This window comes from Protopterus annectens, chromosome 6.part0 (assembly GCF_019279795.1).
Source record: "Protopterus annectens isolate FY-2018-M chromosome 6.part0, PAN1.0, whole genome shotgun sequence".
Taxonomy (NCBI): domain Eukaryota; kingdom Metazoa; phylum Chordata; order Ceratodontiformes; family Protopteridae; genus Protopterus; species Protopterus annectens.
In genome coordinates this window covers 840,690,192-840,711,412 of record NC_056737.1, presented here as the reverse complement: position 1 = coordinate 840,711,412, position 21,221 = coordinate 840,690,192, and positions in this window count along the sequence as shown.

Sequence of the window (21,221 nt, the reverse complement as noted above, 5' to 3'; positions counted from 1 at the left end):
TCATGCTTTATATTCATTCTCACAACAGGCATGTTTCTCCAGATCTCAATCACAGTCTGTCTTCTCTGCATCTGCACACCCTTTTCTTTCTACAGTCTTTTACTGGAACCTGCTACTGCTGCTGCATAAGACTTTACTCTGGAAATACTCCTGTCAGTCTCTCTCTGTTTACTGCAGACTGTTTCCTCTTCCTGATGCCCAACACACAGCATGTCCTTAAAACCAGTTACTCCACTGGTCAGATACACCCCTTTGTATCCACACCATCATTTACAGTATCCTTCAGTCCTCCTTTCCACTTACTCTCACAACCAAATATTTTGTCCATTAACACACTCCACTGCATGACTTCTGATTCTTCTGGTTCTATTTCTTCCACCATTTTTGTAAAGCAGAGTCATCATTCACCTCCAAAACAACGTTTTTCCTTCTGAATTACACTTTCTGTTTTCTCCTGCTGCAGCTCATCTCCACTCACAGTCTCCATCTTAGATTCAGTGATCCCCAGTAACCACCCTTTGGAACCACCTAGTAATCACCTCATAAAGAGTCCTCCAAAGAGTAGGAACAATTTACTGATGTCCTGGGGAAATTTCCTCTAGTAGTATAAATACCACCTGGGGTCTCCTTTGAAAAGAGGCTACTAGCCTAGTACAGCTAACCCAGTCAAAAAAGGGTAAATAAAATTAAATGGTAAAAATGATCATTGTTGATCCAGTTGTAATATAGCTCTGCCCCATTTCAGTTAGCTCCACCCCATTCAGCTGGCTGTCCCCCCCTTGATTTGAAGTCACCAGCTGCCACTGCTCATTTGGCACAAGCAAAGTTTCTAGGCAAGATTAACATAGATCTGATAATAGTGCAACAAGGAAAGTTAATTCCTTTACTGTACCTTTTTTTGACTTTAAGAATAAAATGCTCATTAAAACAGAAACAAACATTAAAATCAACAAATAATTTCAATGTTTTGTTTGGGGGTAAGTCTCCCATACCCCTATGAGGGTGGTTATGCCCCCATCCCACAAACTTTAAAATGCACCCTCCGGGACTACACAGACTGCAAGCATCCTTGAGTATGCATATGCCATATGTTTACCCAAAGTAGATGATGGACTGATAAATCAGTTATTTGCACTTTCTAACCCATTTTCACTGCCCTTAAAACTTTGAAATAGCTGTATCTCCTTTCCACTTATTTGGTGCAACCACAGTTTGTGAACTAGATGTGTAAAGATATAATAATGTCTCTAAAAGGGATATAATTTCCATAAAAACACTGAAAAACCACTAATAAACAGAGGTAAACATTAAAATCAGCAAACAATTTCATTTTTTTTTTGCAGGGGGTAAGCCCATTGCACCCCTAGGGTGGTTGTTATGCCCCCACACCCCAGGCTTTAACATGCTACCCTGAAGAATCCAGAGACTCAGAGAAATAAAGCATAACTGATTAGACAAAAAATATATATGTTTTTGACATGCAGCCACAAACTTTTATCTCAATTAACCTTTTTACAGTAATAAAATAAACAACAAATTACTACCTTGAAAAAAAATTAACCATAAAAATAGATGCAATATAGTGTGACTTCTGCAAACATTTTTATGGAGGGCCACAGTTAATTGATAAGGAAACTAATCAAAATAGGAATGAACTCATAGTTGGTTGGTAAAATATTTTTTATTCATTCATTCATTTACAATTTGTTACTGATGGGTGAGTTAGTCTAGGGACCATTTTCAGTCACAACCCAGATACAAGACTACAAATGCAATTGTAAAGACATGCAGATTTAGCAGTAGCCATTTTAATTAATCACAGTTGGAAAACTAGCATGCAGTATGACAAATTCAATAGACCCTCTTCTACAATACTTTGATATAAGTTATGTAGATCTCTATCTGGTCTGTAACAGAAGTACTGTTTAACTTCTTTTCCTGATTTAGTCTTTAATCTTTTCTTTTGCATATTTGGAGAGTATGCTTTTTCTGACATCCTAATCTTCTTTGAATATTGCTTTTCATCCCAAAATTAAGTGGTCAGGTAACAAGCTGCCCATTAAACTTTTACTTACCCACCCCCTGTTCCTGTCCCTCTTTATAAAGTGGGACCATTTCTGATGAAGTTAGTCTTCTTGTAATTTTAACATAATTAAAAAAATAAAAACTATCCATTTCATGTTTAATATTTCTGTGTGGAGGATGAAGTCAAGTATGTTGGTTCCAGCTGTCATTGCTGGCAATTTGAGTTCTATACCAGGAAGCAGGTTTAAACTGCTCTGCTTTATATTCTATCTAGTCATTCCAGTCCATAATGGGAACACAGATCTCCTACAAGTATTACTTTGGAATAATACTTTTAGGCTGTATGAAATCTGGTACTAAGGGTAACTCTTCTGTAGGGTATTTGAGAGTACAAATAGTAATCTGGTACTAAGGGTAACTCTTCTGTAGGGTATTTGAGAGTAATAATAGTAATCTGGTACTAAGGGTAACTCTTCTGTAGGGTATTTGAGAGTACTAATAGTAATCTGGTACTAAGGGTAACTCTTATGTAGGGTATTTGAGAGTACTAATAGTAATCTGGTACTAAGGGTATCTCTTCTGTAGGGTATTTGAGAGTGCTAATAGTAATCTGGTACTAAGGGTAACTCTTCTGTAGGGTATTTGAGAGTACTAATAGTAATCTGGTACTAAGGGTAACTCTTCTGTAGGGTATTTGAGATACTAATAGTAATTTGGTACTAAGGGTAACTCTTTTGTAGGGTATTTGAGATACTAATAGTAATCTGGTACTAAGGGTAACTCTTCTGTAGGGTATTTGAGAGTACTAATAGTAATCTGCTACTAAGGGTAACTCTTCTGTAGGGTATTTGAGAGTACTAATAGTAATCTGGTACTAAGGGTAACTCTTCTGTAGGGTATTTGAGAGTACTAATAGTACTCTGGTACTAAGGGTAACTCTTCTGTAGGGTATTTGAGAGTACTAATAGTAGTCTGGTACTAAGGGTAACTCTTCTGTAGGGTATTTGAGACTTAATATAGGTGTGCTATTTGGACTCTATCTACCTTATTGGTATTAAACACTTAGTTTTAAGTTAGATATTATATAATTATGCTGCATATGATATCCTGCTGTAACTTCTAATTATGTAAGTCTACCAGCTGCCTCTGTTTCTTTCCTTGTATTTGTAACCTTGTACTTTTTTGTTTTTTTTATAAGCCAACAATGTCAAATTGTCTATTTTAATTTTTCAATTTTTTTAACAATATACCGCTCCATTCATAGTTTCTGAGCCACATGGGTGGCAGGGTTCTAGCATGTTTATTTGTATATCTCATATGCATTTCTCACCTTTCACTTTTCTTCAGATAACTTCTTACATTGTTATAAATTTCTCACACTGATGTAGTCTTTAATACTTCTTTAAAAAAAAACATTGGTTCCTTTCGATCATTTTCTTTGCCATTGTTCATAAACAGTATCGCAGCAGTTTCCATTATCTATTTTTTGCTTTCATAAAGATGGATCCAGTTATTAATAAATGTAAACTTTACCAATTTAGCTAGATGCTCCTAACAGGTTCTTACCACTTCTCTTTTAGTTATTTTGACCATGTTCTAGGGAAATCATAGGGTATTTTTTGTATTTATTTGTATTTATGCCAATTCAAGCATTTTAACTATGTCCAAGTATTTGTATTCAGTTTCCCATCTTTAAACATTTCCTATACCTGGTGATTTTCTTTTGCTGGTCCCAAGCTACCTTTACTGCTTGGTAAATAAAGTTTGTCTATATGCCTGTCAGGTTCTTTAATGTGTTTATTTATTTATCTCAGATTAATAATATATGTTTACCGATTTTATTCAGCTGTCTTCTGTGTATAGCCAGATCATGGCCAAATGGGGCCCTAGGCAGGGTAATGGGTCACGCAACCTCCCCCCACCCCCCACAATCATTCCAGGGTTCAATTACTTGGCTTTTTCTTCTCAGTTACCATAAACACTGCTCAGACCTGTCAGTGTGCATACTATTTTTTCTTTACTTCTACATTGATTACAGATATTCAAATCTAATTTAAATTTTTTATTTCAAACTGTATTGCACAAAGACTGATAGCCATTTGTTAAAAAAAATACAGTCTCACAATGAAAACAGTCTTAGCATAAACAACAGAAAAATTCTCTGCCTTTTCAACTCACTTCATTGAAACTACATTTAAACCTACATTCAAAGAACATGCATCTGGCCAGTGTCTGATTAAGTTTACCTTTTTGCTGTTTTCAAACCACGGGCCCGCCCCTTATACACATTTTTGCAACCATGCATACAGGCATGTGTTCTTTGATTTACCTTCCTGATTGTATTAAATTATATTCGTTGTATAATACAGCACCACTTGCTTTATAACCAAATGTTTTAAATTTGTAGTTCTGAACGTTTTTCCAGTAAGTAATAAAACAAAACATATGAGGCAATAATGACAAAACTACCCATTTCGGAACATTTCAACCATAAAAGGCCACTCAGACTTCTCTCATTACAATCCACCAATATCAGTCAAAATGCACAATCTTTGCAGAAGTAAAAGTCATCTGAATAATTCCACATTAGAATGAACTGTAACTAATAAAGAGGTTGCTGCTGGCAAACAACTTTGCATTTTGGTGTTTCATCTACAAATTCAGTGCCTGCTGCCCTTGAAGAATAAATTATGTATTTTACATAATAAAAAAATTGATGTGCCCATAATATTGCAATAGGGAATGGCTGGCAAACTGACAATAGGTTCATAGTTACAAAGCATTTCAGCCAAAGGAGGATACAATAGAGGTGCAGCACCCCCCCATCCCCACTTATGCTGCACAGTAGCATCAGCAATCGATCTATCTGTTGTAAAAAGAAAACTCCTAACCTTCTGCACCAAAAACAAGTGTGATAGCTATTGTACCACTTTCACTGAACAACATAGCTTTAAACTCTATGACTGACATTAACAGACTGCAATCTGCGGAGATTAAATAAATAAATAAATAAGGTGACTTGGCAGTTGATATGGAGTTTTAAGACACTTGCCTGTCATTAATTATTAAGGTTCAGGGTTTGACTCCGAGCAGAGTCACTTAACTAGACAGTGCCCCAAACTAGGGCATTTCACACACACACCCGCTGAAGGTGTATTGACCACAATTGGTCTCTGCTCTGACTGTATCTCCCTGATCCTATTGCTCTATATATCCAGACTGTATCTCCCCTGATCCCTGATTCTGTTCTGTATATCCAGCTTCTGTCAGATTTAGATGTTGCCAACTTCTAAATCTCTCGTATTTAGTGATGGTAGGACATTATCCTAATGAGGCAGTTTCTGAGGCTTATGGAAAGCAAGTTTTCCCACAAGGTCCTAAGGTATGCTGTATTTCTGCATCCTGCAGGTTTTTTACTGACCAAATATTTTTTTTATTTTATTACTGGACCCCCCCCCAGCCAACAAATGTCCTAGACAGCTGCCTAGGTTGCCTAGTGCTGGATCTGGCTCTGCTTTTCAGAGTTTGGGTCCTTTTACCCATGTTTCTAATCACTGTTCTTTCCTTTTCAGTGTATACCTTCCCATTGTCATTCAGTTTGTCTTTTCCACTGGTATCTTGTTTGCTTGTTTCTTCACTTTTGTCTCTTCTTCTTACTTTTTCCCCATACATATGTATTGTAGCAAGACAACACAGTGTAGGCACTTGACTCAGGTCTAGTGCATTTGAAAAAAGGTGAAAGTTCATTACTTACAGCAACAAAATCTATGACTTCAGTTTTGACAGCAAATTTTTCATTCATCACTGGTTAAGTACACAGAGCTCAGTTCAGTTCAGTGAGTTTCAGTTTGGCAAATAACTCACAGTCCCTTAAATCCAATAATACTTGTGATGTCCCCTCCTCTGGGCCAGTAATGAAGGAGCCTGAATCCTCACCACTAACACCGTTGAGGGACATTCACTTGGAACAAAAATACACACAGTATTTCCAGATGCAGGTCTCTGTATCAAGCACAATATCCCTTAAGAGCATACAAGGAACACACTCAGTCCAAGGTCTGGGTTTCTCTTTCCTCTCCAAGCCCGCAATAAGACTCTCCACTGGCATAGCTGTAGAGTTGAGTCCTCAGCCGAGCGTCCAAGCCAAGTCCTCCACCATTCTCTCTGTGAAACCAGTGGTCTGTGTCCCTGCTCCAAGCAGCTGACACACACACACTCTTTGAGATTTGATTTGAACACACACACACACACACACACACACACACACACACACACACACACACACACACACACACACACACACACACACACACACACACCTGGGAAAGGCTGACACAGATTTACTTGCTCTTCTACCCTTTGCCCAGACTATAAGGTAGTTACTGCCACCAGACACTCTGAAGCCAGCTACTCTAAGGCTCTTACAAGAGTACCCAGTTATTCTGAGTGAAATTAATACTAATACAAATGGTAATGTTGACCAAACAGCAAGTCTTTCAGGAGCAGCCACAGTGTCATCAAATAAATATGCTCTCAAAGGTTAAAACATCCTCTAAAAGACCATCCACAAGGAAAGGTTTAAATATATTTAATAATAAATAATAAAAGAACATGGAAATACTAAATACCTATTTACATTAAACACCAGAGTTTCAATCACAGGAAATATTAAAATAACACAGATGAATAGATACATACAGATACAGAAAATATAGTACTTAATCTCACTATATTTTCCCGACTGATTTAAAGAATTACTATTCCCTAGTTACTTGCTAAAGCAAGGCAAGATGAAGTAGGTAAGTGATTCTTCTATGTCAGGTTGCAAAAACAGACTGCTCTGAGACGTCAATCTCATCTAGCATTAAAACATCATTTCTGTCCTGGATTACAGAATGACATCACAAACATCTGGTCATCTGACTTTGGTTCCCATACTATCCCACTTTACTAGAAACTGAACCAGAATCTCATACATATGTGCCAATAATATACAGACATCTTTCTCTATGACAGAGTGAGGAACATGGCAGTCTAAGAGGATATCAGATTTGAGACAGTTCTTCTCCAGGCTGAGAGATAAAAGCAGAGGTGGTAGAGCACCTGCTGAGGGGTGCCTTCCTGGGTGTTTTGCTTGAGAGACATGTCATACGTTGCACACTGAGATGAGGCCCAAGACAAAACAAATCTAGGACAGGCTGGAGGGATTATATGTCTGAGCTTCTCTGGGAGTGCAGGGTGAGCTTGAAAGTGTTAGCACAGGTAGAGAAACCTGTTTAGCATTCTATGTTCATGGTCCTCACCAGGACAAGTGGTTTAGAAAATTAATGAATGGATGGAAAACATTTCAGTGTGCAGAAAATGGAATAAAATGCACAATACCTACAGACTGAACTCAAGAAAAAGGTCAGTTCTATGTAGGTGTTTATGTATGTATGTATTTATTTCTATATCTGTGTATCTATTTGTTTGTTAACAATGTATACGATCTGATACATTGCAGACCTTTTTTAATCATGACTCAGGATCCAGTGCGCACTGGCAAGGGTAAATGTGTGTGTTTGTGTGTGTGTCTGTGTTTATATACAGTTTATAGTTAGTAACCAGCAACAAAATTTTGGAAGGTCAGTAAAAAGTCAAGCACCTGGAGAAAATCTTCATGGATATGGGGACAGCATGCAGATTGCATTTAGAGAGTGACTGGAGGTCAGAACTGAACTCTATTCTCTAGAGCTGTGAGGCAAGAAGTTGAATCACAGGCCCACTATGCTACCCAATACTGCAGCTGGATGCAGGACAAGGGATATATAATACAGCAGATCCCTGACCAGTCTTTCAAAATCAGCCATAAAGCAACACTATTTCCAAGACAATTACAAGAGAAATCACATCTTTAGACTAAGCATAACAAAGAGAATTATTCACAGGAAAGCTAAAATAAGGACATCTTAATGAATCCAACAAGGAGTGTGATTTATTGAAAAATATGAGTTCCTTGAGTTAAGCTGTTAGCACTTCCTCTACCATTTTATATTGTCTTATTTAGTGGAATGATGTGTTGTCTGCTGGGAGCAGAAGACTGCATTACTTTACCCTGCAAATATGAAAACTGCTGTCTCGAGCCTGGGGGGGTTGCAGCAAACTTCTGGATACAAGTTTGACAAAGATCTTTTCAGAGCCAGCAGGCTGTGTCACCTCAAAGACTTAGCAGACATCAGCAGGAGCTCCCCCACCAGGTGTAGTCCCCATATATTTTTTGAAGAAACCAATTTATAGAATGAGACTGAGTGAAAAAAGGCTTCATAAAAAGATTACATGCTGTGCCTTACTGTTTCTGTATGATGTTATAGGATGCATGAAACGCATGGAATAAAATTTCCACATTCTAAGTAAAGAACTGGCATTTATTAGTCTATAAATGACTACTGTTTAATTTAATGTATGCCTAAAACTAAGTCAATGAAGCTAATCCCCTTGAGCAACATGAGTCTGTATCATTACATGGTGAGTGTGGGGGTGTCTCAGCAAGGCAGCTTTGCTAAAAGCATTGATCCAACAAGTTTCCATTTAAAGATGCAGAGCACATTTTACATCTTTTCTGTTGAGACTTTTATGACTGGAGAAGACTGAGGTTAGTCACAGCACTAATAAAGTAACCAGCTCCATCAGGACATTTTTAGTTAATATCATGATGTAGTTAAACTATATATGCTTTTAAACATATCTGCCTTTTTTCTGCACACGTCTTCATTAGAATACAGTGCACTTAATTATGTTACATTGTATCTTCTTCCTTTTATGTTGACATAACACCAGGTTGCCCAGGCACTCATGCATTTCCTTTGAGTCTATTAAAAATGTTTAACTAATAAAGAACTTCAGCTACCTATTCAGTGTTATTTTTACATTTAAACAAGCTATGTTGTGTACTGCACCACCACTGTTTTTTTTTCATTTCATTTTCATAGCACCAGATAGCCTTAGTCATACATAGTCAGGGCTACATTAAGTCATCTGTTTTCCTTTGGATGCCATTTTCTATGAGATTTACCCTCATCAGTATGCAATACCCACATTAAGAATAGATCATGGGCACCAGTATCCCAGTTCATTATTTGACCCAGGCAGTCTCATTTAGCTCAGACATGAGAGTTTGTACTGCTTCTTTAAAGAAGACACCCCACCCCCTTCATTTAGTCAATCAATCTACTTCCCTTTGTCTGTGGTCTGATTGCATCTAGACATGAAATGTATCACTACCACACGCAAGCCTCATTTATGGCACTGAATACATGGTAATATTTCCTACAGGCTACAACAGATGGTCGCTTCTCTACAGGCCTCTGTAATCCTCCACCATGGGTTAGCACCACTTGTTACATCACATGGTTTGTCGCCCTCATTCCTTTCTAACTTCACATACAGGGACATGACATGTGTCTCTGGGATATTCATTTTTACACACATTAGTCTAATTAGCAGGACTCAGGTCTTGCTGCTAACTGAAACGCTGCCACTGGTGCTGGAAATGTATCCTTTCTGTGGTATCCACATACTCAAAAAGCCCCGAGTGCATGCAGATTATTCATCAGTTACCTGTTGTATAACACCTTATACAAAAGCCTTTGCCTTCTACAATATAATTCAAGCACTCAGAAAGTCAACAGCACCTAATTTATGCAATGCTAATTGCCATTTCTGCAAAATCAAAATTCTGTCTAAAATAATTATTTTAACTAACACATTTCTTCAAAACACTTTTATTACAGTATTTAGAAAGCTATAGTTTACAGTTACTGACAGAACCTCACAATGTTAATGAAGATGTTACGATAGCGTATTACATCTTTCACATTCTTGTAATTATTGGAAAACAATAATTAACAACAGTACACTTTCTGCCTAAAATTGAGGTGTACAAAACTTTTAGCAATGTAGTTACACTGCTGCATATACAAATTATCCATTTACTACATACTTTCATTGTAACTTTGGAAAACGGCTTTAGGCTTTTTTATATTTCTGCTATCCCCTTTTGGAATAATATATATACTTTTAAAATACAACACTGCAGTGAAGTGCATTGAAGGACTAAAGTATCCACAATGAGCAAAACAGGAAAGTGGAAGTATTGGATCACTGTCACAGTTAGTGCTACATTTCTAAGGTATGGCATGGACAGTAATTTGAATGGGCGTGCATTTCTATCCTTTGCTTTTTTCATTCCAAATGACTACCTAAAATGTTGCTGTGTGCTCACTTCAAGTGTTCTAAAAGGTATTGGAATTAATAACTGGCTCAGTGTCTGTTCACACTCTGGTCACTCTATATAACAGGTTATTTAGTAGCTTGAAGTAGGGGTATGTAGTGAGCCTGCTCTGTTCTTTTGGCTCCCCATCTACTTCTCTCTCTGTTCTCACTTGCTATATTTAGGGCATATTACCTTTTGACTGAGCTTTCTTGAACTTAATGTGACTTATCTGATGTTTGGCTAAGTCAGCACTTTCCTCGGTATTCTAACATGAGCTGGAATCAGTGGCCTGTTCTCCTACCAAACAGGTACAAGTGGTTCCACTTCATCTAGGTCATCCCCTTTAAAGAGCAATTCATAAAAATAGCCTTCTTTTACCAAAAGCACTATCCATTTTCCTAGCTCAGCTATAGTTTTACTTGCCTTTCTATTGTAGTCTGGCTTCTGTTTATGGCTGTCTCTCTGCATTGGTAAAACAAAGAGAAGCTTAGAATTCTGTTCAGGTATTTCTTTTCCTTTTTTTCACTTAGATCCACATGTCCCTCAGTTTCTGTTCCTATTTTGTAATCATAAATATGGGCATTTTTCTGTCAATCTCTATTCTGATTTCTTTTATAACATTAACTGCTGGAGTCTTTGTTAAAATTCACACACCCTGTCAATTCCTAAACTGACTTCCTGTAGTATTTTAACAAGACACTTTTGATAAGACTCAGTAGTAGATTTATCTAACCCTTCCACCCAGAATCAATCAAATCTTGTCTCCTTTTGTGTCTTTTAGTCCTGCGTTTTTCTCTTTACTGGGGATATGGACGCTGAATGCTCCCCCCATAACTTCCACGGTTCTTTAAACTGGGGAAAATCTTTAGCAATGATTACACCGTGGACAAACTTGGCATCAGGCTACATGATTAATTTGCATTTCTACTTGTGTTACAGGGCATCCCCTTTTGCCTCCATATAGATATATAACCAGTCTACTTACTAGTTGGTTTGTGTTTACAAATATGTTGTAGTTTAACCAGTATAATAATGCTTTCTGAGTCCATTAATTCTAGCAGTTCTTTCTCTTCCACAACAATTGTACATTTCATAAATTCAGTGCTAAAACAATGAGTGAAGGCAGATGTTATAATTCTAACAGATAACCATTAAACATTATCAAACTTCACTGGTATACTATTATGTACACTTTGTTTAACTAACTGCTAAATAGTAGTTTTTATAGGCTTTGTATTACACTAATTAACTATGCAGTACTTGGCTATATGCCCTTTTCTAGAACATTTAGAATTAACAGGATCAAATGATGGCATTTTTTCTTGATTATAGGCAAAGAAGCATACTTATTACCATCCATTTGTGAATGCAAGTCTAGTTTAGAATTTACAACTTCAGTTAATAACAAACTTTTCACAAAACTAACTAGCTGCTCAAAGGCCTGACTCCATGGCACAGAAGGATGGAACCCTGACTCTGACCCAGGCAACCATGGTTCAGTCAGCATCCCAAACACTGAAGGGGCCAGGATGAGAGAAGAAGGAGTGAAGGGTGTGGCCTACATACCTCCCCCAGTAGGACAGTGGAGTTTATGTACACTTGAGTGTACACAGAGAGGTGCAATCTCCATGCTGGAGACCAGAAAGAACACCACTCATGCTGCCAGAGGATGAACATGTCTGCTAAGATGGAATGTCCCTTGCAGAGGTGAGGGCATCTTCCAGAAATAGCCCATGACTTGTCCACTTCCTGGTGCCTGGATGAGTGCACACAGGACTGGGGAGGAAATTGGAAACAATGAAACACCCCTGATGGCTGCCTGGATGATGACTCTTCTCTGTCTGCTCTGCCATGTGAAGGGAACAAATGGGATCATATGAAAATACTAGGCTAATGACCTTAAAGGGTCTTTTTAAGCCTAGCCATACTTCCTAGAAATATTAGAAAGGTATTGGTTCCATAAGTTATGTGGGTGGTATATAAACTTGGGCATGAGTGGTCTTGCATTTATGAGCTTCCTCTCTCTCTCTCTCTCTCTCTCTCTCTAATATAGACATAGGTACCACACAAGGGGTACATTTGTGATTCCCCATCTACTGATCCAAGCTTCCCCTTGAATAAGTGCAGAGAAGAGTTTTGCTTCACATGAGTGGAAAGCCTATTCCAGAGAAGGGGCAAGCTCTTAGACACATACCTGTCCCTCCAGAATGTGTATTTATGTTGAAGGTCAGGTTTAGGTCTCTAGATTGGGTGTTTCCAGTGTAATTAGTTTTTGTGGATGTGCAACAGGTTCATCAAGGCTGGATCATGGGATGCTTTGTAACTTAAGCCAGGCATAGGTCACTTCTCAAAAGCCTGTAGGAGATCAGGTATAAGGACAATGCATCAAGGCAGTCTGTGTAGGACTTATTTTCTATACCATGTATGTTTTTTGTGAGGAAATTCTGTGATCACCCCATTTGTTGCATATGCCTGATCGGGTGCCTGCCAAAGGGTGCATTGTACTCTGAGACTGGTGTTATGAGGGTAGAGTACAGTGGAACAATGACATCTTTAGACCTGGTTGCCATACCCCTGCTTATAAGTAGTGCACCATGGAATGATTTTCTTAACACATGATGGTCAAAGGCCAAGTTATTGTCTGCACATGTTCCCAAATCCCTGACTATGGTCTACTCTTAGGGGTGTATTATTGATGTAATAATTTGCAGGGGAGGCCATCTTACTGAAAGATACTGTTATACACTTCTTAGTATTGAGTTTAAGACTGTTATTCGGGCATCAGTTATTAGTCTGTGTCAGGCCCTCTTGGAAGATGTTTATGTCTTGTAGGGGGAGATTCAATGGCTGCACCTAATTTGCAATTGTCTGTAAATTTTGCCAATCAGAAGCTTTTCACATTAGTCTTGACTTCAGAGAAATAGATGCCAAACAGGAACGCCCCAGCACCAAACCCTGAGGGACTCCTCTAGTGACTGGTCTTTTTGGGGAGGTAAACTCCCTGGTGAAACCTACTTGTAATACCCCCACCCCCAGATGCGCATTAGCAAACACCTCCCACCTCCTACCACTGTTGTGTTACTGATGTCTAGGCTGGAATAACAGGCTTTGTGTCAGTATGCAATTTCTGAAGAATTTGGAAGTCTGAAATAGCAGCAGATTTTTTTTTAATATTGATCTTATAAACTGAGATAGGTGTTGGAATAATAGGTTTTGTCATTGACATTTTGTGTGCTTTTATAACAGAACCATGGGTACTATATGCATTAAGTTAGAAATATCCAAGTCAGCATTCCCATCAATCAACAGTATGTTAATAGAATCTTGTTGAAGAAGTTCTGTGTGATAATGAATGAATGAAAGTGATAAACTATTTTAATTAGTTCACTGGTCTTTTTTAAGTGTTTTTCTTTTGTAGTTGTTTAATTGTTGCACTTGAACATTCACAGTAATTTTTTTTTTTAGCTTTAGGGAGCTTGTCTACAATGCTCAAATCGGGAAGTATATTGAATACTTTGCCCAGGATGAGGTAGGTAATATGCATTGTTTTGCCCTCATCCAATGTTTTGGTGACCTTCTTGAAGAAGTCCACCTGGTTGAATAGTCATGCTCTTCCCTTAACAAAAATAAACCGAGTTGGGTCCAGCATCTGAAGGTTCTCTATGTCATTATTTATCAATGCCATGATAATTCTTTCCATGGCATTGCATATGAGAATAGTCAGACTTCTGGGTCAGTAGTTTCCTTGGTCAGTAGATGGCCGTCTCTTGTGTAGTGGAATAACAGATACAGTTCTGCATTTGCTTGGCACAATGCCTGTTTGGAAGCTAAAACTGTATAGTGTTTCTACAGGCCCCAAATGGTCATGTTTCCCATGCTATTAGGTTCATAGGTTCATAGATGTCTACTAGACTAATGGCCCTGGAGCCTTTACAAGCCTAGCCCATAGGATTACCCTGGCATCGTGACACCCAACCTTAGTTCCTAGTGCCTCTATCGAGTAGAGCCACTGGAGTGATCCCCGGGGTGAATTTTCTATTTCCCATCCACTCATCAAGATTCCTCTTGAAAAGGGCCAGTGAGGTACTCTGCCTGACATTTATGGGAAGTCTGTTCCATAGAATGGGCAGTCTCTGGGTTATGAACCTGTCCCTCCAGCATGTTCTGTTGATTGTGGTAATGAGGTTGAGGTCTCTGGAGTGTGTGGTGCGGAGGGATTGGGATTTCTTTAGATGTAGCATTTCTAACAGAGCTGGGTCAGACATGGCTTTGTAAGTCAAGCAGAGATCGCCTCTAAGTAGGCGAAATGAGACAGAGAATAGTTGGAGTTTTTTGAGTCTGTCCATATAGGACAAGTGTTTAAGGCCTAGGATCCTCTTTGTGAGGTACTTTTGTGGCCTCTCCAGTTGTTTCAGGTGTCTAGTGAGGTACATGCCAAATGGGGCATTGTACTCAATGATTGGCCTAATGAGGGAAGAGTAGAGGGAAACAATGACCCCTTTCTTCCTGGATGCAAAACCCTTAGTAATGAGATGTGCCACATAGAAGGACTTTCTGACCACAGTGGCAATGTGGTGGTCAAAAGAGAGGTTGCTGTCAACCTGTGTTCCTAGATCTCTTATAACGCCTTCTGTGTTCAGTGGACTACCATCAATGTGGTAATTCAAGGGAACCAGGTTTTTCCCAAGGGAAAATGGGATAATGTGTTGGGAGGGTGGCCTACTGGTTAAGGTGTTTGCCTTACAAACACAAGGTGCAGGGTTTGAGTCTCACAAGGGATAATTGGCTAGGTTTAAAATGGCTTGCAGGGGCAGTTAGCCTAGTACTAATCTATGAACCTATAAATCTATGAACCTATGAGATGACGACACATTTTTTGGCATTGAGCTTAAGGCCATCGTTCTTGCACCAGTCATTGGTCTCATTGAGGCCTTTCTGTAGGATGTCAACATCACTTGAGGAGTTAATAATAACTCCCAACTTGCAATCATCTGCAAACTTTGTCATCCAGAGTCCCTTTGTGCTGGCCTGGACTTCAGCGAAGTAGACACCAAACAGGAGAGGACCCAGGACCATACCCTGTGGGATTACACTCATGACTGGTCGACAGTCTGACTACTTTCACACTGTGGGTTCTATCTGTGAGCCAGTTTGCAACCCACCTAGTGATATAAGGGTTGATGCCTACCTTAGTGAGTTTTTCTGTGATTCCTGAGTGGGGAATGGTATCAAAGGCCTTGGCCAGATCAAGGCAGGCTATATGAATGACCCTGCCTTCATCTACATCTCTGGTGACTGACTCAAAGAAGTCAACCAAGTTGAGCAGGCATGATCTACCCTTCACAAAATGAAACTGTGTAGGATCCAGAGTTTAGAGATTCCCTATATCCTTGTTTATTATGTCCATGATGATGCATTCTATAGCTTTGCATATCAGACTTATCAGGCTAATAGGGTGATAGTTCTCGGGGTCTGTAGTCACTCCTCCCTTGTGGAGAGGGATGACTGTAGCAGTGCGCCATTCGGTAGGGACAAAGCCTGAGGTGAGGCTGTGATTGAAAAGGGCACACAGGTGAGGCGCCAGTTCACTCTGTAGTTCATGTAGAACACAACCAGGGATATTGTCAGGTCCCATAGAAGCTGTATTCTTGGCCTTGGACAGTGCTGTTTTAACCTGTGCAGCAATAATTCTGGGTGCCTGGCAATCTACTGGTATTATGATTGGTCCTTGGGGGGGTAGAGGGGTAAAGTTGGCATTGAATCTGTCAGACAGTATATTGGTAATATCTGTTGGCTTGGTATAGGAGGTACCATTGTGCAGTAGCTCAGAGCAAATCTGGGTATAGCTGTGGAGATTCTTTACATAACTATAGAAGGCCTTATGGATGTCTTTACTATCTGCTGTAAGTCTGTTTTCATAGCTAGCTTTAGAGGATTTGATAAGGGATCTCAACATTTTGTTGAGGCTGATAAGGGAGCTTTTCCAGTCTTGGGACTTCACCTTATTCCGCATCAGTTTCCTCCTTCTGTTGCAGAGTTTGTTTATGGCAGGGGACCACCAGATTCACTTTTTTTTTTGAGGAGAGTGTCTTGGTTCTATTGGGTATGGTAAGATCCATGCATTTGTGTACGTGTTTGTACAGTGCATTGGTGTATGATTTGGCAGTCATGCAACTATTCTCCATTTGTGAGGGTGCTGTGAAATTAGCCACCTCTGTTTTAGGAGCCCAAAGTTAGCTTTGGAGAAGTTTTTCATGGTGTTTACCTTTATGGGTGGTGGGGGTGGGAGGGCTGAGGATTTCCAAGGTGATTAGTTTGTGGTCGGATCTAACCAGGGAGGAGTTGATTATTGGTGTAAAGCAACGGTCACCCATGTTAGTAATGACTATGTCAAGGATGTTGCTACCTCTAATGGGGTAAGGAACAGCTGGTCCAGGGCATTGGAATTAATGAATTCCAGAAAGCGTTGGGCAAGTGTATTGGTACAGGAGTAGTTTTCCCAGTTAATGGGGGGATAGTTGAAGTCACCTAGTATGAGAGTGTTAGGTTGGACCCTAATATTCTCCAGGGTGCTTAGGAACATGGAGTGTGAGTCTTGGGACATGGTTGGGGACCTATAGCAGGCTATGACATGAATCACTGTCTTACCCAATGTTAGCTGCACCTGAAGAATCTCAGATGCGTTATGTTGGGCTACCAGTCTGGAGGTGTGCACATCTTTTATGAATATGGAAATACCACTGCCTTTGGAGCTTCGGTCCAAGCTCAGGGCCGAAAGGTGTGGAATGAGTTATAGCCTGGTAGTGCACGGGTGCTTTTTGCTGTCTTGAACCAGGTCTCTGTTACAGCACAAATGTCGATGTTCTCCATTTTAAGGAGTGCTTCGAGCAAGTGCATTTTGAGATTTAGACTTCTAGCATTGAGCAGCATGACTCTCGGATTGCATTTGTTTGTAGTTGTTACAGTGGTAATTTAGTCTTTGGAACAACACCTAAAAAAGGCACTATATGGGTGACAAGAACCTTAGCCGGTATTCAGAAGCCCAGGGGTGACAGATGCAGGCCATCTCTGGCAAAGCATTGAGGTCTGTCAATCATGTCATCCAAGGCAGACAGATACTGGATCCCCTTAGAATGACACCGGAAACTTAGCCAGTTGTTGAAATCAATCATTTTCTGCTTGTACTGTGGTATCCTTCTGTGTGATGATAGGATGCTGCTCAGGGCTAGGGTCATACCCACCTAGGCTACATAATCTAAGAGCTCCTCCATGTCTCTTTTCATGTAGTCCAGGATGGTACATCTTAGGTCATTCACACCCACATGTACAATGACAGAGTCATATTTGTACCTGTTGTTGGGGGACCTGAGTGAGTGCTTTATGTGGCAGATCCTGGCGCCTGACAGGCAGCTGACTTACTTTCTCCTTATTCAGCCTAGTGAGTGGGACATCAGTGTGCCTCACTATTGAGTCACCTATGACTAGTGTGTTGGGCATGCTGTTTTGCCTTAGGGGCTTTGGTTAAGTGGCACACTGTTTAGGAGAGTTATGTGTCTCATGAATAGTGTTGTGTTGTGATCAAGTGCGTTTCTGCCTTGGAGGTCTCTGCAGTTTGGGTAGATTTTTATTGAGAGCCTCAGCGAAGGTGGGTGTGTGGTTGGTGCTTTTATGTTAAGACATTGCTGGTGTGTGTTCTGGAGGGCTACGTGTTCCATGTGGTGTGGTGCAAGTGTTGACCTTTTCCTCTTGACCACCTATTCCGGTCTTAGCTGGAGAGTGTGTGGCTTCCAGCTTGGATATATAAGTGCATCTCTTGCAAGTCTGAGTGTTGGGAGGTAAGAGGAGAGGGTTGTCGGTGTACATGAGGCAGCTGCTACATTGCCTCAGGATGCCCAAGTTCACCAGATTAATAGGAGAAAGCACAGGGAACTGACATTTAGACATGCCTGGAGGGGTGGGCATTAATAACAAGTACTGGAGCTGCTTCCTTGTAGAACGTTTAGTGCTGGTAACACTTTTGTGTGCTACAATAATTGCTACAAGAAGTCTGGTAGAGTGCTAAACTAATAAGCTAGTAAAAGTGTAGGAGAGGAGAGAACTAGCAGATCTAAGTGAAAAATTGAAGAGCAGATTTTGGCACAACTCAGAAGCTCACAAACAGTCCTGGATAAAGCAAATTTGTGTCTGGACTAGACTAGTTACAGGAAAGGTGAGAAACAAGCGCAGATGTGGGCTTTTAAACCTGAAAGTTGAAAACGATGGAAAAAACTACCCAAACGGCCAATAAACGACTCCACTATAAACTTGTAAACATACACAACCCCTAACATATAGGCTCAGAGTTTCCTGCATTATGTAAACACAAACACCCTGGACCAGATAGTCTATACATCCACTAGAAGTGCTAACATCCTAGAACTAGACCTCACCAACATGTGCCAATGTTGCACTCCCCATGGATGTATTTTTTTCACTAGTCTGGTCAGATCATAAAGCTGTCTCCTTTCAAACAGAAATAAAACAAGGTACATTAGGTAACTGTAGAATTTTTAGAAATTGTTCTAAGACAAGGTTCTTACTTCTAAGTGACATCCTGGCAAAATTTTCAACACCCCAAACCCATGAAACACCTCTGCCTACATTGTGCCATTCAGAAGACCCTATACAATCCTGTATATAGCTGTACAGAGGTTGTGGTACCTACCCAAAATACCCAAAATTATGAAGGCATCCTGGGATATTATCAGATCCCATCGATGCAGAGATTTTTCCTTTGGAGAGTACATTGAAGACCTGTCCTGGTACTAGTTGAAGGAGTTATGACTGGTGGTATTTACAGAGAGGTGTCTGAAGGAGAAAGGAAGGTAAAATTGGAGCTGAATTTATTGGCCAGTAGGTTTGCTATGTCCTCAGGTTCCATATAGGTGGCTCTGTTGCAATTAATTTGCTACATTGTTTTTCACTTTTGAGGTTTGGAACATAACTGAAGAATACCTTGTGGTTGTCCCTAACCTTGGAGGCTACTTTTACCTCAGATTTGGCTTTGTTTAAATGAATCAGTCCCCTGAATTGTTTTTTTAGTTTGATGAGGGAATTCTTACTTTCTCGGCATTGCACTTTCTATTTTTGGTGAGGACAGTCTTCCTTTTGTTATACAATCTAATGATGTTGTGATTCAACAGGGGTGGCTTATTGTTTGAGTTTGTTGTGGATTTTATTTTGGGTAGGTACTACAACCTCTATACAACTTTATACAGGATTGTATAGGGTTCTTCTGAATGGCACAATGTAGGCAGAGGTGTTCCATGGGTTTGGGGTGTTGAAAATTTTGCCAGGATATCACTTAGAAGTAAGAACCTTGTCTAAGAACAATTTCTAAAAATTCTACAGTTACCTAATGTCCCTTGTTTTATTTCTGTTTGAAAGGAGACAGCTTTATGATCTGACCAGACTAGTGAAGAAAATACACCCATGGGGAGTGCAACATTGGCACATGTTGGTGAGGACTAGTTCTAGGATGTTACCACTTCTAGTGAATGTATAGACTATCTGGTCCAGGGTGTTTGTGTTTACATAGTGCAGGAAAATCTGCGCCTGCACGTTAGGGGTCGTGTATGATTCCAAGTTTATAGTGGAGTAGTTAAAGTTTCTAGGCTCATAACAGCCTGGAACGCATAATCTGAGAATTTCAACATGTCTCTCTTCATATAGTCAAGAAATGTATCTCTTAGGTCATTTACGCACATGTGGACTATGATAAAGTGATACTTGTACTTGTGGTTCAGTGACCTGAGTGCATCTGTGATCTGGCAGATCCTTGTCTCACAGACCATAACCTTCTCCTTGCTTATCCTGGTGAGTCGAATATCGGTTTGTCCACAATGAAGTCTCATATAACCAAACTGCTGGATTGTGTGGTGGTCTGCCTTATGGGATTAGCCTTAGAGAAACTGTGAGTTAAAGTTGAATGTGCTATATGTGTCAAGATGGGTTCTGCTTTGATAGTGTATTTTTGAGGTTGCTGAGTGTATTTATGGTAATTACTGTGTCTGGGAGGTCATTGAGATTTTAGATTACTTTTAAAATCCTCAGCATATGTCTATCTATGTGTTTGTTCGGTGGTGGTAGTGGTGGTGGTGTGTGTGTGTGTGTGTGTGTGTGTGTGTGTGTGTGTGTGTGTGTGTGTGTGTGTGTGTGTGTGTGTGTGTGTGTATGTGTGTGTGTGTGTGTGCAGATATTGTTTAATGTTGTGAGTTTCTAACAACCAGTTTGGTATTTATTATAGCTTTGTGTGAGAGCTTTGCCTACAGAGAAAGAGTATATGCACATCTCTCACTTACTATGTCAGACTGTTTAAGAATTAGGTGCCTGCCAGAAAACATGAGACAATTTTGACATTGTCTCAAGACTCCTATTTTTACAAGGCTTGCTACAGAGGTAGTAGGAAAGTGCTGATCCATGGTTTCAGGTATAAATATACTGGGTTTTAACGGGGTGTGATATCAAAGGATCTTCTTTGTGCTAGCTGGTTAAGAAGAATAAGCTTTAACTAATTTCAAGTAGTGCTGCCCTCTTTGCACAAACCTGGTGCTCTTCAAACAACTACACGCTCAGGAACTCAGAGGTAGTCTTTATAGGGGAAAATGATAGACTGAGAGAGGATCTGATGGTTGGTTGGTAACAGGAGGGAAGTCATAAAAAATAGCTGCTTAGAAGACATAGGGTCACTCTAAAATACCAATATCCTTAAGTTACTAGGAAGAAACCCCTTTAAATTTATCTACAGAAAAATTTTCCAAAATTTTACTTACATTACTTATATGAGATTCTAGCCACATTATTAAAAATATAATAAATCTGCCATTTGTGATCTTACTGGTCTGACTACATAAAATGTCCTGCCAGGACCATAGCTGGCTCATCTAGCACCCAGTACCAGTCTTTT